Genomic DNA, 21,499 nt, shown 5'->3' on the forward strand with positions numbered 1-21,499 from the left:
TATTTGGGAAGGAGAAGGCTCGAAATTGGGGTCTCGGCTGCGAATTTACGAGCTTTGGAATGCTCTGGTTTTTTTTTTTTTTTTTGGGCGGCATTGCGCATGTAAACAAATTGCTACGGTGAATGAACGGGTGCGATCATACCAGCACTAATGCACCGGATCCCATCAGAACTCCGCAGTTAAGCGTGCTTGGGCGAGAGTAGTACTAGGATGGGTGACCTCCTGGGAAGTCCTCGTGTTGCACCCCTTTTTCCCTCCTTTTTTTTTTTTTTATTTTTCTTATCTGTTTCCGCTGCACTTGAGCAAAAGGCATTTCAGTGGTTATCGTAGTATACTCCATGGAAGTAATTTTATTTATAAAAATATAACTCGCAACCGGGTCCCGACCTCGAATTTACGGGCACTCGAAAGATAGGACCCGTCGAGGCGGGTCGATGCGCATACGAACGAATTGTCCGAAAGAGGCGTGCGTCGGTGCGTTCGTGTAAGCGGAAATTGCACCGGGTCCCGTCGGAAGTCCCCGCGGAAGCGCGCCCGGCATGGATGGCCTCTTGATTTCCAAGTGTTGCGCGGATTTCTTAAATATTTTGTCGCTTTTTTGTTGCGAGTTCACCTGGCTTTTAAAGCCGGCGGACTCTTTTGTGAATCGGACAATACCGGGAGGGTGAAAAACGGTATTTGGGAAGGAGAAGGCTCGAAATTGGACTCTCGGCTGCGAATTTACGAGCTTTGGAATGCTCTGGTTTTTTTTTTTTTTTTTGGGCGGCATTGCGCATGTAAACAAATTGCTACGGTGAATGAACGGGTGCGATCATACCAGCACTAATGCACCGGATCCCATCAGAACTCCGCAGTTAAGCGTGCTTGGGCGAGAGTAGTACTAGGATGGTTGACCTCCTGGGAAGTCCTCGTGTTGCACCCCTTTTTCCCTCCTTTTTTTTTTTATTTTTCTTATCTGTTTCCGCTGCACTTGAGCAAAAGGCATTTCAGTGGTTATCGTAGTATACTCCATGGAAGTAATTTTATTTATAAAAATATAACTCGCAACCGGGTCCCGACCTCGAATTTACGGGCACTCGAAAGATAGGACCCGTCGAGGCGGGTCGATGCGCATACGAACGAATTGTCCGAAAGAGGCGTGCGTCGGTGCGTTCGTGTAAGCGGAAATTGCACCGGGTCCCGTCGGAAGTCCCCGCGGAAGCGCGCCCGGCATGGATGGCCTCTTGATTTCCAAGTGTTGCGCGGATTTCTTAAATATTTTGTCGCTTTTTTGTTGCGAGTTCACCTGGCTTTTAAAGCCGGCGGACTCTTTTGTGAATCGGACAATACCGGGAGGGTGAAAAACGGTATTTGGGAAGGAGAAGGCTCGAAATTGGACTCTCGGCTGCGAATTTACGAGCTTTGGAATGCTCTGGTTTTTTTTTTTTTTTTTGGGCGGCATTGCGCATGTAAACAAATTGCTACGGTGAATGAACGGGTGCGATCATACCAGCACTAATGCACCGGATCCCATCAGAACTCCGCAGTTAAGCGTGCTTGGGCGAGAGTAGTACTAGGATGGGTGACCTCCTGGGAAGTCCTCGTGTTGCACCCCTTTTTCCCTCCTTTTTTTTTTTTTATTTTTCTTATCTGTTTCCGCTGCACTTGAGCAAAAGGCATTTCAGTGGTTATCGTAGTATACTCCATGGAAGTAATTTTATTTATAAAAATATAACTCGCAACCGGGTCCCGACCTCGAATTTACGGGCACTCGAAAGATAGGACCCGTCGAGGCGGGTCGATGCGCATACGAACAAATTGTCCGAAAGAGGCGTGCGTCGGTGCGTTCGTGTAAGCGGAAATTGCACCGGGTCCCGTCGGAAGTCCCCGCGGAAGCGCGCCCGGCATGGATGGCCTCTTGATTTCCATGTGTTGCGCGGTTTTCTTAAATATTTTGTCGCTTTTTTGTTGCGAGTTCACCTGGCTTTTAAAGCCGGCGGACTCTTTTGTGAATCGGACAATACCGGGAGGGTGAAAAACGGTATTTGGGAAGGAGAAGGCTCGAAATTGGGGTCTCGGCTGCGAATTTACGAGCTTTGGAATGCTCTGGTTTTTTTTTTTTTTTTTGGGCGGCATTGCGCATGTAAACAAATTGCTACGGTGAATGAACGGGTGCGATCATACCAGCACTAATGCACCGGATCCCATCAGAACTCCGCAGTTAAGCGTGCTTGGGCGAGAGTAGTACTAGGATGGGTGACCTCCTGGGAAGTCCTCGTGTTGCACCCCTTTTTCCCTCCTTTTTTTTTTTTTATTTTTCTTATCTGTTTCCGCTGCACTTGAGCAAAAGGCATTTCAGTGGTTATCGTAGTATACTCCATGGAAGTAATTTTATTTATAAAAATATAACTCGCAACCGGGTCCCGACCTCGAATTTACGGGCACTCGAAAGATAGGACCCGTCGAGGCGGGTCGATGCGCATACGAACAAATTGTCCGAAAGAGGCGTGCGTCGGTGCGTTCGTGTAAGCGGAAATTGCACCGGGTCCCGTCGGAAGTCCCCGCGGAAGCGCGCCCGGCATGGATGGCCTCTTGATTTCCATGTGTTGCGCGGTTTTCTTAAATATTTTGTCGCTTTTTTGTTGCGAGTTCACCTGGCTTTTAAAGCCGGCGGACTCTTTTGTGAATCGGACAATACCGGGAGGGTGAAAAACGGTATTTGGGAAGGAGAAGGCTCGAAATTGGGGTCTCGGCTGCGAATTTACGAGCTTTGGAATGCTCTGGTTTTTTTTTTTTTTTTTTGGGCGGCATTGTGCATGTAAACAAATTGCTACGGTGAATGAACGGGTGCGATCATACCAGCACTAATGCACCGGATCCCATCAGAACTCCGCAGTTAAGCGTGCTTGGGCGAGAGTAGTACTAGGATGGGTGACCTCCTGGGAAGTCCTCGTGTTGCACCCCTTTTTCCCTCCTTTTTTTTTTTTAATTTTTCTTATCTGTTTCCGCTGCACTTGAGCAAAAGGCATTTCAGTGGTTATCGTAGTATACTCCATGGAAGTAATTTTATTTATAAAAATATAACTCGCAACCGGGTCCCGACCTCGAATTTACGGGCACTCGAAAGATAGGACCCGTCGAGGCGGGTCGATGCGCATACGAACAAATTGTCCGAAAGAGGCGTGCGTCGGTGCGTTCGTGTAAGCGGAAATTGCACCGGGTCCAGTCGGAAGTCCCCGCGGAAGCGCGCCCGGCATGGATGGCCTCTTGATTTCCATGTGTTGCGCGGTTTTCTTAAATATTTTGTCGCTTTTTTGTTGCGAGTTCACCTGGCTTTTAAAGCCGGCGGACTCTTTTGTGAATCGGACAATACCGGGAGGGTGAAAAACGGTATTTGGGAAGGAGAAGGCTCGAAATTGGGGTCTCGGCTGCGAATTTACGAGCTTTGGAATGCTCTGGTTTTTTTTTTTTTTTTTGGGCGGCATTGCGCATGTAAACAAATTGCTACGGTGAATGAACGGGTGCGATCATACCAGCACTAATGCACCGGATCCCATCAGAACTCCGCAGTTAAGCGTGCTTGGGCGAGAGTAGTACTAGGATGGGTGACCTCCTGGGAAGTCCTCGTGTTGCACCCCTTTTTCCCTCCTTTTTTTTTTTTTTATTTTTCTTATCTGTTTCCGCTGCACTTGAGCAAAAGGCATTTCAGTGGTTATCGTAGTATACTCCATGGAAGTAATTTTATTTATAAAAATATAACTCGCAACCGGGTCCCGACCTCGAATTTACGGGCACTCGAAAGATAGGACCCGTCGAGGCGGGTCGATGCGCATACGAACGAATTGTCCGAAAGAGGCGTGCGTCGGTGCGTTCGTGTAAGCGGAAATTGCACCGGGTCCCGTCGGAAGTCCCCGCGGAAGCGCGCCCGGCATGGATGGCCTCTTGATTTCCAAGTGTTGCGCGGATTTCTTAAATATTTTGTCGCTTTTTTGTTGCGAGTTCACCTGGCTTTTAAAGCCGGCGGACTCTTTTGTGAATCGGACAATACCGGGAGGGTGAAAAACGGTATTTGGGAAGGAGAAGGCTCGAAATTGGACTCTCGGCTGCGAATTTACGAGCTTTGGAATGCTCTGGTTTTTTTTTTTTTTTTTGGGCGGCATTGCGCATGTAAACAAATTGCTACGGTGAATGAACGGGTGCGATCATACCAGCACTAATGCACCGGATCCCATCAGAACTCCGCAGTTAAGCGTGCTTGGGCGAGAGTAGTACTAGGATGGTTGACCTCCTGGGAAGTCCTCGTGTTGCACCCCTTTTTCCCTCCTTTTTTTTTTTTATTTTTCTTATCTGTTTCCGCTGCACTTGAGCAAAAGGCATTTCAGTGGTTATCGTAGTATACTCCATGGAAGTAATTTTATTTATAAAAATATAACTCGCAACCGGGTCCCGACCTCGAATTTACGGGCACTCGAAAGATAGGACCCGTCGAGGCGGGTCGATGCGCATACGAACGAATTGTCCGAAAGAGGCGTGCGTCGGTGCGTTCGTGTAAGCGGAAATTGCACCGGGTCCCGTCGGAAGTCCCCGCGGAAGCGCGCCCGGCATGGATGGCCTCTTGATTTCCAAGTGTTGCGCGGATTTCTTAAATATTTTGTCGCTTTTTTGTTGCGAGTTCACCTGGCTTTTAAAGCCGGCGGACTCTTTTGTGAATCGGACAATACCGGGAGGGTGAAAAACGGTATTTGGGAAGGAGAAGGCTCGAAATTGGACTCTCGGCTGCGAATTTACGAGCTTTGGAATGCTCTGGTTTTTTTTTTTTTTTTTTGGGCGGCATTGCGCATGTAAACAAATTGCTACGGTGAATGAACGGGTGCGATCATACCAGCACTAATGCACCGGATCCCATCAGAACTCCGCAGTTAAGCGTGCTTGGGCGAGAGTAGTACTAGGATGGGTGACCTCCTGGGAAGTCCTCGTGTTGCACCCCTTTTTCCCTCCTTTTTTTTTTTTTATTTTTCTTATCTGTTTCCGCTGCACTTGAGCAAAAGGCATTTCAGTGGTTATCGTAGTATACTCCATGGAAGTAATTTTATTTATAAAAATATAACTCGCAACCGGGTCCCGACCTCGAATTTACGGGCACTCGAAAGATAGGACCCGTCGAGGCGGGTCGATGCGCATACGAACAAATTGTCCGAAAGAGGCGTGCGTCGGTGCGTTCGTGTAAGCGGAAATTGCACCGGGTCCCGTCGGAAGTCCCCGCGGAAGCGCGCCCGGCATGGATGGCCTCTTGATTTCCATGTGTTGCGCGGTTTTCTTAAATATTTTGTCGCTTTTTTGTTGCGAGTTCACCTGGCTTTTAAAGCCGGCGGACTCTTTTGTGAATCGGACAATACCGGGAGGGTGAAAAACGGTATTTGGGAAGGAGAAGGCTCGAAATTGGGGTCTCGGCTGCGAATTTACGAGCTTTGGAATGCTCTGGTTTTTTTTTTTTTTTTTGGGCGGCATTGCGCATGTAAACAAATTGCTACGGTGAATGAACGGGTGCGATCATACCAGCACTAATGCACCGGATCCCATCAGAACTCCGCAGTTAAGCGTGCTTGGGCGAGAGTAGTACTAGGATGGGTGACCTCCTGGGAAGTCCTCGTGTTGCACCCCTTTTTCCCTCCTTTTTTTTTTTTTATTTTTCTTATCTGTTTCCGCTGCACTTGAGCAAAAGGCATTTCAGTGGTTATCGTAGTATACTCCATGGAAGTAATTTTATTTATAAAAATATAACTCGCAACCGGGTCCCGACCTCGAATTTACGGGCACTCGAAAGATAGGACCCGTCGAGGCGGGTCGATGCGCATACGAACGAATTGTCCGAAAGAGGCGTGCGTCGGTGCGTTCGTGTAAGCGGAAATTGCACCGGGTCCCGTCGGAAGTCCCCGCGGAAGCGCGCCCGGCATGGATGGCCTCTTGATTTCCAAGTGTTGCGCGGATTTCTTAAATATTTTGTCGCTTTTTTGTTGCGAGTTCACCTGGCTTTTAAAGCCGGCGGACTCTTTTGTGAATCGGACAATACCGGGAGGGTGAAAAACGGTATTTGGGAAGGAGAAGGCTCGAAATTGGACTCTCGGCTGCGAATTTACGAGCTTTGGAATGCTCTGGTTTTTTTTTTTTTTTTTGGGCGGCATTGCGCATGTAAACAAATTGCTACGGTGAATGAACGGGTGCGATCATACCAGCACTAATGCACCGGATCCCATCAGAACTCCGCAGTTAAGCGTGCTTGGGCGAGAGTAGTACTAGGATGGGTGACCTCCTGGGAAGTCCTCGTGTTGCACCCCTTTTTCCCTCCTTTTTTTTTTTTTATTTTTCTTATCTGTTTCCGCTGCACTTGAGCAAAAGGCATTTCAGTGGTTATCGTAGTATACTCCATGGAAGTAATTTTATTTATAAAAATATAACTCGCAACCGGGTCCCGACCTCGAATTTACGGGCACTCGAAAGATAGGACCCGTCGAGGCGGGTCGATGCGCATACGAACGAATTGTCCGAAAGAGGCGTGCGTCGGTGCGTTCGTGTAAGCGGAAATTGCACCGGGTCCCGTCGGAAGTCCCCGCGGAAGCGCGCCCGGCATGGATGGCCTCTTGATTTCCAAGTGTTGCGCGGATTTCTTAAATATTTTGTCGCTTTTTTGTTGCGAGTTCACCTGGCTTTTAAAGCCGGCGGACTCTTTTGTGAATCGGACAATACCGGGAGGGTGAAAAACGGTATTTGGGAAGGAGAAGGCTCGAAATTGGACTCTCGGCTGCGAATTTACGAGCTTTGGAATGCTCTGGTTTTTTTTTTTTTTTTTGGGCGGCATTGCGCATGTAAACAAATTGCTACGGTGAATGAACGGGTGCGATCATACCAGCACTAATGCACCGGATCCCATCAGAACTCCGCAGTTAAGCGTGCTTGGGCGAGAGTAGTACTAGGATGGGTGACCTCCTGGGAAGTCCTCGTGTTGCACCCCTTTTTCCCTCCTTTTTTTTTTTTTATTTTTCTTATCTGTTTCCGCTGCACTTGAGCAAAAGGCATTTCAGTGGTTATCGTAGTATACTCCATGGAAGTAATTTTATTTATAAAAATATAACTCGCAACCGGGTCCCGACCTCGAATTTACGGGCACTCGAAAGATAGGACCCGTCGAGGCGGGTCGATGCGCATACGAACGAATTGTCCGAAAGAGGCGTGCGTCGGTGCGTTCGTGTAAGCGGAAATTGCACCGGGTCCCGTCGGAAGTCCCCGCGGAAGCGCGCCCGGCATGGATGGCCTCTTGATTTCCAAGTGTTGCGCGGATTTCTTAAATATTTTGTCGCTTTTTTGTTGCGAGTTCACCTGGCTTTTAAAGCCGGCGGACTCTTTTGTGAATCGGACAATACCGGGAGGGTGAAAAACGGTATTTGGGAAGGAGAAGGCTCGAAATTGGACTCTCGGCTGCGAATTTACGAGCTTTGGAATGCTCTGGTTTTTTTTTTTTTTTTGGGCGGCATTGCGCATGTAAACAAATTGCTACGGTGAATGAACGGGTGCGATCATACCAGCACTAATGCACCGGATCCCATCAGAACTCCGCAGTTAAGCGTGCTTGGGCGAGAGTAGTACTAGGATGGGTGACCTCCTGGGAAGTCCTCGTGTTGCACCCCTTTTTCCCTCCTTTTTTTTTTTTTATTTTTCTTATCTGTTTCCGCTGCACTTGAGCAAAAGGCATTTCAGTGGTTATCGTAGTATACTCCATGGAAGTAATTTTATTTATAAAAATATAACTCGCAACCGGGTCCCGACCTCGAATTTACGGGCACTCGAAAGATAGGACCCGTCGAGGCGGGTCGATGCGCATACGAACGAATTGTCCGAAAGAGGCGTGCGTCGGTGCGTTCGTGTAAGCGGAAATTGCACCGGGTCCCGTCGGAAGTCCCCGCGGAAGCGCGCCCGGCATGGATGGCCTCTTGATTTCCAAGTGTTGCGCGGATTTCTTAAATATTTTGTCGCTTTTTTGTTGCGAGTTCACCTGGCTTTTAAAGCCGGCGGACTCTTTTGTGAATCGGACAATACCGGGAGGGTGAAAAACGGTATTTGGGAAGGAGAAGGCTCGAAATTGGACTCTCGGCTGCGAATTTACGAGCTTTGGAATGCTCTGGTTTTTTTTTTTTTTTTTGGGCGGCATTGCGCATGTAAACAAATTGCTACGGTGAATGAACGGGTGCGATCATACCAGCACTAATGCACCGGATCCCATCAGAACTCCGCAGTTAAGCGTGCTTGGGCGAGAGTAGTACTAGGATGGGTGACCTCCTGGGAAGTCCTCGTGTTGCACCCCTTTTTCCCTCCTTTTTTTTTTTTTTATTTTTCTTATCTGTTTCCGCTGCACTTGAGCAAAAGGCATTTCAGTGGTTATCGTAGTATACTCCATGGAAGTAATTTTATTTATAAAAATATAACTCGCAACCGGGTCCCGACCTCGAATTTACGGGCACTCGAAAGATAGGACCCGTCGAGGCGGGTCGATGCGCATACGAACGAATTGTCCGAAAGAGGCGTGCGTCGGTGCGTTCGTGTAAGCGGAAATTGCACCGGGTCCAGTCGGAAGTCCCCGCGGAAGCGCGCCCGGCATGGATGGCCTCTTGATTTCCAAGTGTTGCGCGGATTTCTTAAATATTTTGTCGCTTTTTTGTTGCGAGTTCACCTGGCTTTTAAAGCCGGAGGACTCTTTTGTGAATCGGACAATACCGGGAGGGTGAAAAACGGTATTTGGGAAGGAGAAGGCTCGAAATTGGACTCTCGGCTGCGAATTTACGAGCTTTGGAATGCTCTGGTTTTTTTTTTTTTTTTTGGGCGGCATTGCGCATGTAAACAAATTGCTACGGTGACTGAACGGGTGCGATCATACCAGCACTAATGCACCGGATCCCATCAGAACTCCGCAGTTAAGCGTGCTTGGGCGAGAGTAGTACTAGGATGGGTGACCTCCTGGGAAGTCCTCGTGTTGCACCCCTTTTTCCCTCCTTTTTTTTTTTTATTTTTCTTATCTGTTTCCGCTGCACTTGAGCAAAAGGCATTTCAGTGGTTATCGTAGTATACTCCATGGAAGTAATTTTATTTATAAAAATATAACTCGCAACCGGGTCCCGACCTCGAATTTACGGGCACTCGAAAGATAGGACCCGTCGAGGCGGGTCGATGCGCATACGAACGAATTGTCCGAAAGAGGCGTGCGTCGGTGCGTTCGTGTAAGCGGAAATTGCACCGGGTCCCGTCGGAAGTCCCCGCGGAAGCGCGCCCGGCATGGATGGCCTCTTGATTTCCAAGTGTTGCGCGGATTTCTTAAATATTTTGTCGCTTTTTTGTTGCGAGTTCACCTGGCTTTTAAAGCCGGCGGACTCTTTTGTGAATCGGACAATACCGGGAGGGTGAAAAACGGTATTTGGGAAGGAGAAGGCTCGAAATTGGACTCTCGGCTGCGAATTTACGAGCTTTGGAATGCTCTGGTTTTTTTTTTTTTTTTTGGGCGGCATTGCGCATGTAAACAAATTGCTACGGTGAATGAACGGGTGCGATCATACCAGCACTAATGCACCGGATCCCATCAGAACTCCGCAGTTAAGCGTGCTTGGGCGAGAGTAGTACTAGGATGGTTGACCTCCTGGGAAGTCCTCGTGTTGCACCCCTTTTTCCCTCCTTTTTTTTTTTTTATTTTTCTTATCTGTTTCCGCTGCACTTGAGCAAAAGGCATTTCAGTGGTTATCGTAGTATACTCCATGGAAGTAATTTTATTTATAAAAATATAACTCGCAACCGGGTCCCGACCTCGAATTTACGGGCACTCGAAAGATAGGACCCGTCGAGGCGGGTCGATGCGCATACGAACGAATTGTCCGAAAGAGGCGTGCGTCGGTGCGTTCGTGTAAGCGGAAATTGCACCGGGTCCCGTCGGAAGTCCCCGCGGAAGCGCGCCCGGCATGGATGGCCTCTTGATTTCCATGTGTTGCGCGGTTTTCTTAAATATTTTGTCGCTTTTTTGTTGCGAGTTCACCTGGCTTTTAAAGCCGGCGGACTCTTTTGTGAATCGGACAATACCGGGAGGGTGAAAAACGGTATTTGGGAAGGAGAAGGCTCGAAATTGGGGTCTCGGCTGCGAATTTACGAGCTTTGGAATGCTCTGGTTTTTTTTTTTTTTTTTTGGGCGGCATTGCGCATGTAAACAAATTGCTACGGTGAATGAACGGGTGCGATCATACCAGCACTAATGCACCGGATCCCATCAGAACTCCGCAGTTAAGCGTGCTTGGGCGAGAGTAGTACTAGGATGGGTGACCTCCTGGGAAGTCCTCGTGTTGCACCCCTTTTTCCCTCCTTTTTTTTTTTTTATTTTTCTTATCTGTTTCCGCTGCACTTGAGCAAAAGGCATTTCAGTGGTTATCGTAGTATACTCCATGGAAGTAATTTTATTTATAAAAATATAACTCGCAACCGGGTCCCGACCTCGAATTTACGGGCACTCGAAAGATAGGACCCGTCGAGGCGGGTCGATGCGCATACGAACGAATTGTCCGAAAGAGGCGTGCGTCGGTGCGTTTGTGTAAGCGGAAATTGCACCGGGTCCCGTCGGAAGTCCCCGCGGAAGCGCGCCCGGCATGGATGGCCTCTTGATTTCCAAGTGTTGCGCGGATTTCTTAAATATTTTGTCGCTTTTTTGTTGCGAGTTCACCTGGCTTTTAAAGCCGGCGGACTCTTTTGTGAATCGGACAATACCGGGAGGGTGAAAAACGGTATTTGGGAAGGAGAAGGCTCGAAATTGGACTCTCGGCTGCGAATTTACGAGCTTTGGAATGCTCTGGTTTTTTTTTTTTTTTTTGGGCGGCATTGCGCATGTAAACAAATTGCTACGGTGAATGAACGGGTGCGATCATACCAGCACTAATGCACCGGATCCCATCAGAACTCCGCAGTTAAGCGTGCTTGGGCGAGAGTAGTACTAGGATGGGTGACCTCCTGGGAAGTCCTCGTGTTGCACCCCTTTTTCCCTCCTTTTTTTTTTTTTATTTTTCTTATCTGTTTCCGCTGCACTTGAGCAAAAGGCATTTCAGTGGTTATCGTAGTATACTCCATGGAAGTAATTTTATTTATAAAAATATAACTCGCAACCGGGTCCCGACCTCGAATTTACGGGCACTCGAAAGATAGGACCCGTCGAGGCGGGTCGATGCGCATACGAACGAATTGTCCGAAAGAGGCGTGCGTCGGTGCGTTCGTGTAAGCGGAAATTGCACCGGGTCCCGTCGGAAGTCCCCGCGGAAGCGCGCCCGGCATGGATGGCCTCTTGATTTCCAAGTGTTGCGCGGATTTCTTAAATATTTTGTCGCTTTTTTGTTGCGAGTTCACCTGGCTTTTAAAGCCGGCGGACTCTTTTGTGAATCGGACAATACCGGGAGGGTGAAAAACGGTATTTGGGAAGGAGAAGGCTCGAAATTGGACTCTCGGCTGCGAATTTACGAGCTTTGGAATGCTCTGGTTTTTTTTTTTTTTTTTGGGCGGCATTGCGCATGTAAACAAATTGCTACGGTGAATGAACGGGTGCGATCATACCAGCACTAATGCACCGGATCCCATCAGAACTCCGCAGTTAAGCGTGCTTGGGCGAGAGTAGTACTAGGATGGGTGACCTCCTGGGAAGTCCTCGTGTTGCACCCCTTTTTCCCTCCTTTTTTTTTTTTTATTTTTCTTATCTGTTTCCGCTGCACTTGAGCAAAAGGCATTTCAGTGGTTATCGTAGTATACTCCATGGAAGTAATTTTATTTATAAAAATATAACTCGCAACCGGGTCCCGACCTCGAATTTACGGGCACTCGAAAGATAGGACCCGTCGAGGCGGGTCGATGCGCATACGAACAAATTGTCCGAAAGAGGCGTGCGTCGGTGCGTTCGTGTAAGCAGAAATTGCACCGGGTCCCGTCGGAAGTCCCCGCGGAAGCGCGCCCGGCATGGATGGCCTCTTGATTTCCAAGTGTTGCGCGGATTTCTTAAATATTTTGTCGCTTTTTTGTTGCGAGTTCACCTGGCTTTTAAAGCCGGAGGACTCTTTTGTGAATCGGACAATACCGGGAGGGTGAAAAACGGTATTTGGGAAGGAGAAGGCTCGAAATTGGACTCTCGGCTGCGAATTTACGAGCTTTGGAATGCTCTGGTTTTTTTTTTTTTTTTTGGGCGGCATTGCGCATGTAAACAAATTGCTACGGTGACTGAACGGGTGCGATCATACCAGCACTAATGCACCGGATCCCATCAGAACTCCGCAGTTAAGCGTGCTTGGGCGAGAGTAGTACTAGGATGGGTGACCTCCTGGGAAGTCCTCGTGTTGCACCCCTTTTTCCCTCCTTTTTTTTTTTTTTATTTTTCTTATCTGTTTCCGCTGCACTTGAGCAAAAGGCATTTCAGTGGTTATCGTAGTATACTCCATGGAAGTAATTTTATTTATAAAAATATAACTCGCAACCGGGTCCCGACCTCGAATTTACGGGCACTCGAAAGATAGGACCCGTCGAGGCGGGTCGATGCGCATACGAACGAATTGTCCGAAAGAGGCGTGCGTCGGTGCGTTCGTGTAAGCGGAAATTGCACCGGGTCCCGTCGGAAGTCCCCGCGGAAGCGCGCCCGGCATGGATGGCCTCTTGATTTCCAAGTGTTGCGCGGATTTCTTAAATATTTTGTCGCTTTTTTGTTGCGAGTTCACCTGGCTTTTAAAGCCGGCGGACTCTTTTGTGAATCGGACAATACCGGGAGGGTGAAAAACGGTATTTGGGAAGGAGAAGGCTCGAAATTGGGGTCTCGGCTGCGAATTTACGAGCTTTGGAATGCTCTGGTTTTTTTTTTTTTTTTTGGGCGGCATTGCGCATGTAAACAAATTGCTACGGTGAATGAACGGGTGCGATCATACCAGCACTAATGCACCGGATCCCATCAGAACTCCGCAGTTAAGCGTGCTTGGGCGAGAGTAGTACTAGGATGGGTGACCTCCTGGGAAGTCCTCGTGTTGCACCCCTTTTTCCCTCCTTTTTTTTTTTTTATTTTTCTTATCTGTTTCCGCTGCACTTGAGCAAAAGGCATTTCAGTGGTTATCGTAGTATACTCCATGGAAGTAATTTTATTTATAAAAATATAACTCGCAACCGGGTCCCGACCTCGAATTTACGGGCACTCGAAAGATAGGACCCGTCGAGGCGGGTCGATGCGCATACGAACGAATTGTCCGAAAGAGGCGTGCGTCGGTGCGTTCGTGTAAGCGGAAATTGCACCGGGTCCCGTCGGAAGTCCCCGCGGAAGCGCGCCCGGCATGGATGGCCTCTTGATTTCCAAGTGTTGCGCGGATTTCTTAAATATTTTGTCGCTTTTTTGTTGCGAGTTCACCTGGCTTTTAAAGCCGGCGGACTCTTTTGTGAATCGGACAATACCGGGAGGGTGAAAAACGGTATTTGGGAAGGAGAAGGCTCGAAATTGGGGTCTCGGCTGCGAATTTACGAGCTTTGGAATGCTCTGGTTTTTTTTTTTTTTTTTAGGCGGCATTGCGCATGTAAACAAATTGCTACGGTGAATGAACGGGTGCGATCATACCAGCACTAATGCACCGGATCCCATCAGAACTCCGCAGTTAAGCGTGCTTGGGCGAGAGTAGTACTAGGATGGGTGACCTCCTGGGAAGTCCTCGTGTTGCACCCCTTTTTCCCTCCTTTTTTTTTTTTTATTTTTCTTATCTGTTTCCGCTGCACTTGAGCAAAAGGCATTTCAGTGGTTATCGTAGTATACTCCATGGAAGTAATTTTATTTATAAAAATATAACTCGCAACCGGGTCCCGACCTCGAATTTACGGGCACTCGAAAGATAGGACCCGTCGAGGCGGGTCGATGCGCATACGAACGAATTGTCCGAAAGAGGCGTGCGTCGGTGCGTTCGTGTAAGCGGAAATTGCACCGGGTCCCGTCGGAAGTCCCCGCGGAAGCGCGCCCGGCATGGATGGCCTCTTGATTTCCATGTGTTGCGCGGTTTTCTTAAATATTTTGTCGCTTTTTTGTTGCGAGTTCACCTGGCTTTTAAAGCCGGCGGACTCTTTTGTGAATCGGACAATACCGGGAGGGTGAAAAACGGTATTTGGGAAGGAGAAGGCTCGAAATTGGGGTCTCGGCTGCGAATTTACGAGCTTTGGAATGCTCTGGTTTTTTTTTTTTTTTTGGGCGGCATTGCGCATGTAAACAAATTGCTACGGTGAATGAACGGGTGCGATCATACCAGCACTAATGCACCGGATCCCATCAGAACTCCGCAGTTAAGCGTGCTTGGGCGAGAGTAGTACTAGGATGGGTGACCTCCTGGGAAGTCCTCGTGTTGCACCCCTTTTTCCCTCCTTTTTTTTTTTTTATTTTTCTTATCTGTTTCCGCTGCACTTGAGCAAAAGGCATTTCAGTGGTTATCGTAGTATACTCCATGGAAGTAATTTTATTTATAAAAATATAACTCGCAACCGGGTCCCGACCTCGAATTTACGGGCACTCGAAAGATAGGACCCGTCGAGGCGGGTCGATGCGCATACGAACGAATTGTCCGAAAGAGGCGTGCGTCGGTGCGTTCGTGTAAGCGGAAATTGCACCGGGTCCCGTCGGAAGTCCCCGCGGAAGCGCGCCCGGCATGGATGGCCTCTTGATTTCCAAGTGTTGCGCGGATTTCTTAAATATTTTGTCGCTTTTTTGTTGCGAGTTCACCTGGCTTTTAAAGCCGGCGGACTCTTTTGTGAATCGGACAATACCGGGAGGGTGAAAAACGGTATTTGGGAAGGAGAAGGCTCGAAATTGGGGTCTCGGCTGCGAATTTACGAGCTTTGGAATGCTCTGGTTTTTTTTTTTTTTTTTTGGGCGGCATTGCGCATGTAAACAAATTGCTACGGTGAATGAACGGGTGCGATCATACCAGCACTAATGCACCGGATCCCATCAGAACTCCGCAGTTAAGCGTGCTTGGGCGAGAGTAGTACTAGGATGGGTGACCTCCTGGGAAGTCCTCGTGTTGCACCCCTTTTTCCCTCCTTTTTTTTTTTTTATTTTTCTTATCTGTTTCCGCTGCACTTGAGCAAAAGGCATTTCAGTGGTTATCGTAGTATACTCCATGGAAGTAATTTTATTTATAAAAATATAACTCGCAACCGGGTCCCGACCTCGAATTTACGGGCACTCGAAAGATAGGACCCGTCGAGGCGGGTCGATGCGCATACGAACAAATTGTCCGAAAGAGGCGTGCGTCGGTGCGTTCGTGTAAGCGGAAATTGCACCGGGTCCAGTCGGAAGTCCCCGCGGAAGCGCGCCCGGCATGGATGGCCTCTTGATTTCCATGTGTTGCGCGGTTTTCTTAAATATTTTGTCGCTTTTTTGTTGCGAGTTCACCTGGCTTTTAAAGCCGGCGGACTCTTTTGTGAATCGGACAATACCGGGAGGGTGAAAAACGGTATTTGGGAAGGAGAAGGCTCGAAATTGGGGTCTCGGCTGCGAATTTACGAGCTTTGGAATGCTCTGGTTTTTTTTTTTTTTTTGGGCGGCATTGCGCATGTAAACAAATTGCTACGGTGAATGAACGGGTGCGATCATACCAGCACTAATGCACCGGATCCCATCAGAACTCCGCAGTTAAGCGTGCTTGGGCGAGAGTAGTACTAGGATGGGTGACCTCCTGGGAAGTCCTCGTGTTGCACCCCTTTTTCCCTCCTTTTTTTTTTTTTTATTTTTCTTATCTGTTTCCGCTGCACTTGAGCAAAAGGCATTTCAGTGGTTATCGTAGTATACTCCATGGAAGTAATTTTATTTATAAAAATATAACTCGCAACCGGGTCCCGACCTCGAATTTACGGGCACTCGAAAGATAGGACCCGTCGAGGCGGGTCGATGCGCATACGAACGAATTGTCCGAAAGAGGCGTGCGTCGGTGCGTTCGTGTAAGCGGAAATTGCACCGGGTCCCGTCGGAAGTCCCCGCGGAAGCGCGCCCGGCATGGATGGCCTCTTGATTTCCAAGTGTTGCGCGGATTTCTTAAATATTTTGTCGCTTTTTTGTTGCGAGTTCACCTGGCTTTTAAAGCCGGCGGACTCTTTTGTGAATCGGACAATACCGGGAGGGTGAAAAACGGTATTTGGGAAGGAGAAGGCTCGAAATTGGACTCTCGGCTGCGAATTTACGAGCTTTGGAATGCTCTGGTTTTTTTTTTTTTTTTTTGGGCGGCATTGCGCATGTAAACAAATTGCTACGGTGAATGAACGGGTGCGATCATACCAGCACTAATGCACCGGATCCCATCAGAACTCCGCAGTTAAGCGTGCTTGGGCGAGAGTAGTACTAGGATGGGTGACCTCCTGGGAAGTCCTCGTGTTGCACCCCTTTTTCCCTCCTTTTTTTTTTTTTATTTTTCTTATCTGTTTCCGCTGCACTTGAGCAAAAGGCATTTCAGTGGTTATCGTAGTATACTCCATGGAAGTAATTTTATTTATAAAAATATAACTCGCAACCGGGTCCCGACCTCGAATTTACGGGCACTCGAAAGATAGGACCCGTCGAGGCGGGTCGATGCGCATACGAACAAATTGTCCGAAAGAGGCGTGCGTCGGTGCGTTCGTGTAAGCGGAAATTGCACCGGGTCCAGTCGGAAGTCCCCGCGGAAGCGCGCCCGGCATGGATGGCCTCTTGATTTCCATGTGTTGCGCGGTTTTCTTAAATATTTTGTCGCTTTTTTGTTGCGAGTTCACCTGGCTTTTAAAGCCGGCGGACTCTTTTGTGAATCGGACAATACCGGGAGGGTGAAAAACGGTATTTGGGAAGGAGAAGGCTCGAAATTGGGGTCTCGGCTGCGAATTTACGAGCTTTGGAATGCTCTGGTTTTTTTTTTTTTTTTGGGCGGCATTGCGCATGTAAACAAATTGCTACGGTGAATGAACGGGTGCGATCATACCAGCACTAATGCACCGGATCCCATCAGAACTCCGCAGTTAAGCGTGCTTGGGCGAGAGTAGTACTAGGATGGGTGACCTCCTGGGAAGTCCTCGTGTTGCACCCCTTTTTCCCTCCTTTTTTTTTTTTTTATTTTTCTTATCTGTTTCCGCTGCACTTGAGCAAAAGGCATTTCAGTGGTTATCGTAGTATACTCCATGGAAGTAATTTTATTTATAAAAATATAACTCGCAACCGGGTCCCGACCTCGAATTTACGGGCACTCGAAAGATAGGACCCGTCGAGGCGGGTCGATGCGCATACGAACGAATTGTCCGAAAGAGGCGTGCGTCGGTGCGTTCGTGTAAGCGGAAATTGCACCGGGTCCCGTCGGAAGTCCCCGCGGAAGCGCGCCCGGCATGGATGGCCTCTTGATTTCCAAGTGTTGCGCGGATTTCTTAAATATTTTGTCGCTTTTTTGTTGCGAGTTCACCTGGCTTTTAAAGCCGGCGGACTCTTTTGTGAATCGGACAATACCGGGAGGGTGAAAAACGGTATTTGGGAAGGAGAAGGCTCGAAATTGGACTCTCGGCTGCGAATTTACGAGCTTTGGAATGCTCTGGTTTTTTTTTTTTTTTTTGGGCGGCATTGCGCATGTAAACAAATTGCTACGGTGAATGAACGGGTGCGATCATACCAGCACTAATGCACCGGATCCCATCAGAACTCCGCAGTTAAGCGTGCTTGGGCGAGAGTAGTACTAGGATGGGTGACCTCCTGGGAAGTCCTCGTGTTGCACCCCTTTTTCCCTCCTTTTTTTTTTTTTATTTTTCTTATCTGTTTCCGCTGCACTTGAGCAAAAGGCATTTCAGTGGTTATCGTAGTATACTCCATGGAAGTAATTTTATTTATAAAAATATAACTCGCAACCGGGTCCCGACCTCGAATTTACGGGCACTCGAAAGATAGGACCCGTCGAGGCGGGTCGATGCGCATACGAACAAATTGTCCGAAAGAGGCGTGCGTCGGTGCGTTCGTGTAAGCGGAAATTGCACCGGGTCCAGTCGGAAGTCCCCGCGGAAGCGCGCCCGGCATGGATGGCCTCTTGATTTCCATGTGTTGCGCGGTTTTCTTAAATATTTTGTCGCTTTTTTGTTGCGAGTTCACCTGGCTTTTAAAGCCGGCGGACTCTTTTGTGAATCGGACAATACCGGGAGGGTGAAAAACGGTATTTGGGAAGGAGAAGGCTCGAAATTGGGGTCTCGGCTGCGAATTTACGAGCTTTGGAATGCTCTGGTTTTTTTTTTTTTTTTTGGGCGGCATTGCGCATGTAAACAAATTGCTACGGTGAATGAACGGGTGCGATCATACCAGCACTAATGCACCGGATCCCATCAGAACTCCGCAGTTAAGCGTGCTTGGGCGAGAGTAGTACTAGGATGGGTGACCTCCTGGGAAGTCCTCGTGTTGCACCCCTTTTTCCCTCCTTTTTTTTTTTTTTATTTTTCTTATCTGTTTCCGCTGCACTTGAGCAAAAGGCATTTCAGTGGTTATCGTAGTATACTCCATGGAAGTAATTTTATTTATAAAAATATAACTCGCAACCGGGTCCCGACCTCGAATTTACGGGCACTCGAAAGATAGGACCCGTCGAGGCGGGTCGATGCGCATACGAACGAATTGTCCGAAAGAGGCGTGCGTCGGTGCGTTCGTGTAAGCGGAAATTGCACCGGGTCCCGTCGGAAGTCCCCGCGGAAGCGCGCCCGGCATGGATGGCCTCTTGATTTCCAAGTGTTGCGCGGATTTCTTAAATATTTTGTCGCTTTTTTGTTGCGAGTTCACCTGGCTTTTAAAGCCGGCGGACTCTTTTGTGAATCGGACAATACCGGGAGGGTGAAAAACGGTATTTGGGAAGGAGAAGGCTCGAAATTGGACTCTCGGCTGCGAATTTACGAGCTTTGGAATGCTCTGGTTTTTTTTTTTTTTTTTGGGCGGCATTGCGCATGTAAACAAATTGCTACGGTGAATGAACGGGTGCGATCATACCAGCACTAATGCACCGGATCCCATCAGAACTCCGCAGTTAAGCGTGCTTGGGCGAGAGTAGTACTAGGATGGGTGACCTCCTGGGAAGTCCTCGTGTTGCACCCCTTTTTCCCTCCTTTTTTTTTTTTTATTTTTCTTATCTGTTTCCGCTGCACTTGAGCAAAAGGCATTTCAGTGGTTATCGTAGTATACTCCATGGAAGTAATTTTATTTATAAAAATATAACTCGCAACCGGGTCCCGACCTCGAATTTACGGGCACTCGAAAGATAGGACCCGTCGAGGCGGGTCGATGCGCATACGAACAAATTGTCCGAAAGAGGCGTGCGTCGGTGCGTTCGTGTAAGCGGAAATTGCACCGGGTCCAGTCGGAAGTCCCCGCGGAAGCGCGCCCGGCATGGATGGCCTCTTGATTTCCATGTGTTGCGCGGTTTTCTTAAATATTTTGTCGCTTTTTTGTTGCGAGTTCACCTGGCTTTTAAAGCCGGCGGACTCTTTTGTGAATCGGACAATACCGGGAGGGTGAAAAACGGTATTTGGGAAGGAGAAGGCTCGAAATTGGGGTCTCGGCTGCGAATTTACGAGCTTTGGAATGCTCTGGTTTTTTTTTTTTTTTTGGGCGGCATTGCGCATGTAAACAAATTGCTACGGTGAATGAACGGGTGCGATCATACCAGCACTAATGCACCGGATCCCATCAGAACTCCGCAGTTAAGCGTGCTTGGGCGAGAGTAGTACTAGGATGGGTGACCTCCTGGGAAGTCCTCGTGTTGCACCCCTTTTTCCCTCCTTTTTTTTTTTTTTTATTTTTCTTATCTGTTTCCGCTGCACTTGAGCAAAAGGCATTTCAGTGGTTATCGTAGTATACTCCATGGAAGTAATTTTATTTATAAAAATATAACTCGCAACCGGGTCCCGACCTCGAATTTACGGGCACTCGAAAGATAGGACCCGTCGAGGCGGGTCGATGCGCATACGAACGAATTGTCCGAAAGAGGCGTGCGTCGGTGCGTTCGTGTAAGCGGAAATTGCACCGGGTCCCGTCGGAAGTCCCCGCGGAAGCGCGCCCGGCATGGATGGCCTCTTGATTTCCAAGTGTTGCGCGGATTTCTTAAATATTTTGTCGCTTTTTTGTTGCGAGTTCACCTGGCTTTTAAAGCCGGCGGACTCTTTTGTGAATCGGACAATACCGGGAGGGTGAAAAACGGTATTTGGGAAGGAGAAGGCTCGAAATTGGACTCTCGGCTGCGAATTTACGAGCTTTGGAATGCTCTGGTTTTTTTTTTTTTTTTGGGCGGCATTGCGCATGTAAAAAAATTGCTACGGTGAATGAACGGGTGCGATCATACCAGCACTAATGCACCGGATCCCATCAGAACTCCGCAGTTAAGCGTGCTTGGGCGAGAGTAGTACTAGGATGGGTGACCTCCTGGGAAGTCCTCGTGTTGCACCCCTTTTTCCCTCCTTTTTTTTTTTTTATTTTTCTTATCTGTTTCCGCTGCACTTGAGCAAAAGGCATTTCAGTGGTTATCGTAGTATACTCCATGGAAGTAATTTTATTTATAAAAATATAACTCGCAACCGGGTCCCGACCTCGAATTTACGGGCACTCGAAAGATAGGACCCGTCGAGGCGGGTCGATGCGCATACGAACAAATTGTCCGAAAGAGGCGTGCGTCGGTGCGTTCGTGTAAGCGGAAATTGCACCGGGTCCAGTCGGAAGTCCCCGCGGAAGCGCGCCCGGCATGGATGGCCTCTTGATTTCCATGTGTTGCGCGGTTTTCTTAAATATTTTGTCGCTTTTTTGTTGCGAGTTCACCTGGCTTTTAAAGCCGGCGGACTCTTTTGTGAATCGGACAATACCGGGAGGGTGAAAAACGGTATTTGGGAAGGAGAAGGCTCGAAATTGGGGTCTCGGCTGCGAATTTACGAGCTTTGGAATGCTCTGGTTTTTTTTTTTTTTTTGGGCGGCATTGCGCATGTAAACAAATTGCTACGGTGAATGAACGGGTGCGATCATACCAGCACTAATGCACCGGATCCCATCAGAACTCCGCAGTTAAGCGTGCTTGGGCGAGAGTAGTACTAGGATGGGTGACCTCCTGGGAAGTCCTCGTGTTGCACCCCTTTTTCCCTCCTTTTTTTTTTTTTTATTTTTCTTATCTGTTTCCGCTGCACTTGAGCAAAAGGCATTTCAGTGGTTATCGTAGTATACTCCATGGAAGTAATTTTATTTATAAAAATATAACTCGCAACCGGGTCCCGACCTCGAATTTACGGGCACTCGAAAGATAGGACCCGTCGAGGCGGGTCGATGCGCATACGAACGAATTGTCCGAAAGAGGCGTGCGTCGGTGCGTTCGTGTAAGCGGAAATTGCACCGGGTCCCGTCGGAAGTCCCCGCGGAAGCGCGCCCGGCATGGATGGCCTCTTGATTTCCAAGTGTTGCGCGGATTTCTTAAATATTTTGTCGCTTTTTTGT

General features: G+C 48.4%; 32 non-coding genes across 32 annotated transcripts; all 32 read left to right on the plus strand.

The window, feature by feature from the left end:
• Nucleotides 1-128: 128 nt before the first annotated feature.
• LOC130819100 (5S ribosomal RNA) lies at nucleotides 129-247 on the plus strand. The gene has a single exon (XR_009044148.1). It is a non-coding gene; the product is annotated as a 5S ribosomal RNA (ribosomal RNA).
• Nucleotides 248-803: 556 nt separating this feature from the next.
• On the plus strand, nucleotides 804-922 carry LOC130819533 (5S ribosomal RNA). Its single transcript, XR_009044571.1, has one exon. It is a non-coding gene; the product is annotated as a 5S ribosomal RNA (ribosomal RNA).
• Nucleotides 923-1,475: 553 nt separating this feature from the next.
• Nucleotides 1,476-1,594, plus strand: LOC130819101 (5S ribosomal RNA). The gene has a single exon (XR_009044149.1). It is a non-coding gene; the product is annotated as a 5S ribosomal RNA (ribosomal RNA).
• A 555-nt stretch (nucleotides 1,595-2,149) lies between these two features.
• On the plus strand, nucleotides 2,150-2,268 carry LOC130819102 (5S ribosomal RNA). The gene has a single exon (XR_009044150.1). It is a non-coding gene; the product is annotated as a 5S ribosomal RNA (ribosomal RNA).
• Nucleotides 2,269-2,824: 556 nt separating this feature from the next.
• On the plus strand, nucleotides 2,825-2,943 carry LOC130819103 (5S ribosomal RNA). The gene has a single exon (XR_009044151.1). It is a non-coding gene; the product is annotated as a 5S ribosomal RNA (ribosomal RNA).
• A 555-nt stretch (nucleotides 2,944-3,498) lies between these two features.
• LOC130819104 (5S ribosomal RNA) lies at nucleotides 3,499-3,617 on the plus strand. The gene has a single exon (XR_009044152.1). It is a non-coding gene; the product is annotated as a 5S ribosomal RNA (ribosomal RNA).
• Nucleotides 3,618-4,173: 556 nt separating this feature from the next.
• LOC130819534 (5S ribosomal RNA) lies at nucleotides 4,174-4,292 on the plus strand. The gene has a single exon (XR_009044572.1). It is a non-coding gene; the product is annotated as a 5S ribosomal RNA (ribosomal RNA).
• A 555-nt stretch (nucleotides 4,293-4,847) lies between these two features.
• On the plus strand, nucleotides 4,848-4,966 carry LOC130819107 (5S ribosomal RNA). Its single transcript, XR_009044154.1, has one exon. It is a non-coding gene; the product is annotated as a 5S ribosomal RNA (ribosomal RNA).
• Nucleotides 4,967-5,521: 555 nt separating this feature from the next.
• On the plus strand, nucleotides 5,522-5,640 carry LOC130819108 (5S ribosomal RNA). Its single transcript, XR_009044155.1, has one exon. It is a non-coding gene; the product is annotated as a 5S ribosomal RNA (ribosomal RNA).
• Nucleotides 5,641-6,195: 555 nt separating this feature from the next.
• Nucleotides 6,196-6,314, plus strand: LOC130819109 (5S ribosomal RNA). The gene has a single exon (XR_009044156.1). It is a non-coding gene; the product is annotated as a 5S ribosomal RNA (ribosomal RNA).
• A 555-nt stretch (nucleotides 6,315-6,869) lies between these two features.
• Nucleotides 6,870-6,988, plus strand: LOC130819110 (5S ribosomal RNA). Its single transcript, XR_009044157.1, has one exon. It is a non-coding gene; the product is annotated as a 5S ribosomal RNA (ribosomal RNA).
• A 554-nt stretch (nucleotides 6,989-7,542) lies between these two features.
• LOC130819111 (5S ribosomal RNA) lies at nucleotides 7,543-7,661 on the plus strand. The gene has a single exon (XR_009044158.1). It is a non-coding gene; the product is annotated as a 5S ribosomal RNA (ribosomal RNA).
• A 555-nt stretch (nucleotides 7,662-8,216) lies between these two features.
• LOC130819112 (5S ribosomal RNA) lies at nucleotides 8,217-8,335 on the plus strand. Its single transcript, XR_009044159.1, has one exon. It is a non-coding gene; the product is annotated as a 5S ribosomal RNA (ribosomal RNA).
• Nucleotides 8,336-8,891: 556 nt separating this feature from the next.
• On the plus strand, nucleotides 8,892-9,010 carry LOC130819113 (5S ribosomal RNA). Its single transcript, XR_009044160.1, has one exon. It is a non-coding gene; the product is annotated as a 5S ribosomal RNA (ribosomal RNA).
• Nucleotides 9,011-9,564: 554 nt separating this feature from the next.
• Nucleotides 9,565-9,683, plus strand: LOC130819535 (5S ribosomal RNA). Its single transcript, XR_009044573.1, has one exon. It is a non-coding gene; the product is annotated as a 5S ribosomal RNA (ribosomal RNA).
• A 556-nt stretch (nucleotides 9,684-10,239) lies between these two features.
• LOC130819114 (5S ribosomal RNA) lies at nucleotides 10,240-10,358 on the plus strand. Its single transcript, XR_009044161.1, has one exon. It is a non-coding gene; the product is annotated as a 5S ribosomal RNA (ribosomal RNA).
• Nucleotides 10,359-10,913: 555 nt separating this feature from the next.
• LOC130819115 (5S ribosomal RNA) lies at nucleotides 10,914-11,032 on the plus strand. Its single transcript, XR_009044162.1, has one exon. It is a non-coding gene; the product is annotated as a 5S ribosomal RNA (ribosomal RNA).
• Nucleotides 11,033-11,587: 555 nt separating this feature from the next.
• On the plus strand, nucleotides 11,588-11,706 carry LOC130819116 (5S ribosomal RNA). The gene has a single exon (XR_009044163.1). It is a non-coding gene; the product is annotated as a 5S ribosomal RNA (ribosomal RNA).
• Nucleotides 11,707-12,261: 555 nt separating this feature from the next.
• LOC130819118 (5S ribosomal RNA) lies at nucleotides 12,262-12,380 on the plus strand. The gene has a single exon (XR_009044165.1). It is a non-coding gene; the product is annotated as a 5S ribosomal RNA (ribosomal RNA).
• Nucleotides 12,381-12,936: 556 nt separating this feature from the next.
• LOC130819119 (5S ribosomal RNA) lies at nucleotides 12,937-13,055 on the plus strand. The gene has a single exon (XR_009044166.1). It is a non-coding gene; the product is annotated as a 5S ribosomal RNA (ribosomal RNA).
• A 555-nt stretch (nucleotides 13,056-13,610) lies between these two features.
• On the plus strand, nucleotides 13,611-13,729 carry LOC130819120 (5S ribosomal RNA). Its single transcript, XR_009044167.1, has one exon. It is a non-coding gene; the product is annotated as a 5S ribosomal RNA (ribosomal RNA).
• A 554-nt stretch (nucleotides 13,730-14,283) lies between these two features.
• LOC130819121 (5S ribosomal RNA) lies at nucleotides 14,284-14,402 on the plus strand. The gene has a single exon (XR_009044168.1). It is a non-coding gene; the product is annotated as a 5S ribosomal RNA (ribosomal RNA).
• A 556-nt stretch (nucleotides 14,403-14,958) lies between these two features.
• Nucleotides 14,959-15,077, plus strand: LOC130819123 (5S ribosomal RNA). The gene has a single exon (XR_009044169.1). It is a non-coding gene; the product is annotated as a 5S ribosomal RNA (ribosomal RNA).
• Nucleotides 15,078-15,631: 554 nt separating this feature from the next.
• LOC130819124 (5S ribosomal RNA) lies at nucleotides 15,632-15,750 on the plus strand. The gene has a single exon (XR_009044170.1). It is a non-coding gene; the product is annotated as a 5S ribosomal RNA (ribosomal RNA).
• Nucleotides 15,751-16,307: 557 nt separating this feature from the next.
• Nucleotides 16,308-16,426, plus strand: LOC130819125 (5S ribosomal RNA). Its single transcript, XR_009044171.1, has one exon. It is a non-coding gene; the product is annotated as a 5S ribosomal RNA (ribosomal RNA).
• Nucleotides 16,427-16,980: 554 nt separating this feature from the next.
• Nucleotides 16,981-17,099, plus strand: LOC130819126 (5S ribosomal RNA). The gene has a single exon (XR_009044172.1). It is a non-coding gene; the product is annotated as a 5S ribosomal RNA (ribosomal RNA).
• Nucleotides 17,100-17,655: 556 nt separating this feature from the next.
• On the plus strand, nucleotides 17,656-17,774 carry LOC130819127 (5S ribosomal RNA). Its single transcript, XR_009044173.1, has one exon. It is a non-coding gene; the product is annotated as a 5S ribosomal RNA (ribosomal RNA).
• A 555-nt stretch (nucleotides 17,775-18,329) lies between these two features.
• Nucleotides 18,330-18,448, plus strand: LOC130819128 (5S ribosomal RNA). The gene has a single exon (XR_009044174.1). It is a non-coding gene; the product is annotated as a 5S ribosomal RNA (ribosomal RNA).
• Nucleotides 18,449-19,004: 556 nt separating this feature from the next.
• Nucleotides 19,005-19,123, plus strand: LOC130819130 (5S ribosomal RNA). Its single transcript, XR_009044176.1, has one exon. It is a non-coding gene; the product is annotated as a 5S ribosomal RNA (ribosomal RNA).
• A 554-nt stretch (nucleotides 19,124-19,677) lies between these two features.
• LOC130819131 (5S ribosomal RNA) lies at nucleotides 19,678-19,796 on the plus strand. Its single transcript, XR_009044177.1, has one exon. It is a non-coding gene; the product is annotated as a 5S ribosomal RNA (ribosomal RNA).
• Nucleotides 19,797-20,352: 556 nt separating this feature from the next.
• Nucleotides 20,353-20,471, plus strand: LOC130819132 (5S ribosomal RNA). The gene has a single exon (XR_009044178.1). It is a non-coding gene; the product is annotated as a 5S ribosomal RNA (ribosomal RNA).
• A 554-nt stretch (nucleotides 20,472-21,025) lies between these two features.
• Nucleotides 21,026-21,144, plus strand: LOC130819133 (5S ribosomal RNA). The gene has a single exon (XR_009044179.1). It is a non-coding gene; the product is annotated as a 5S ribosomal RNA (ribosomal RNA).
• Nucleotides 21,145-21,499: the final 355 nt, after the last annotated feature.

The sequence above is a fragment of the Amaranthus tricolor genome, chromosome 7, assembly GCF_026212465.1.
Source record: "Amaranthus tricolor cultivar Red isolate AtriRed21 chromosome 7, ASM2621246v1, whole genome shotgun sequence".
Classification (NCBI taxonomy): Eukaryota; Viridiplantae; Streptophyta; class Magnoliopsida; order Caryophyllales; family Amaranthaceae; genus Amaranthus; species Amaranthus tricolor.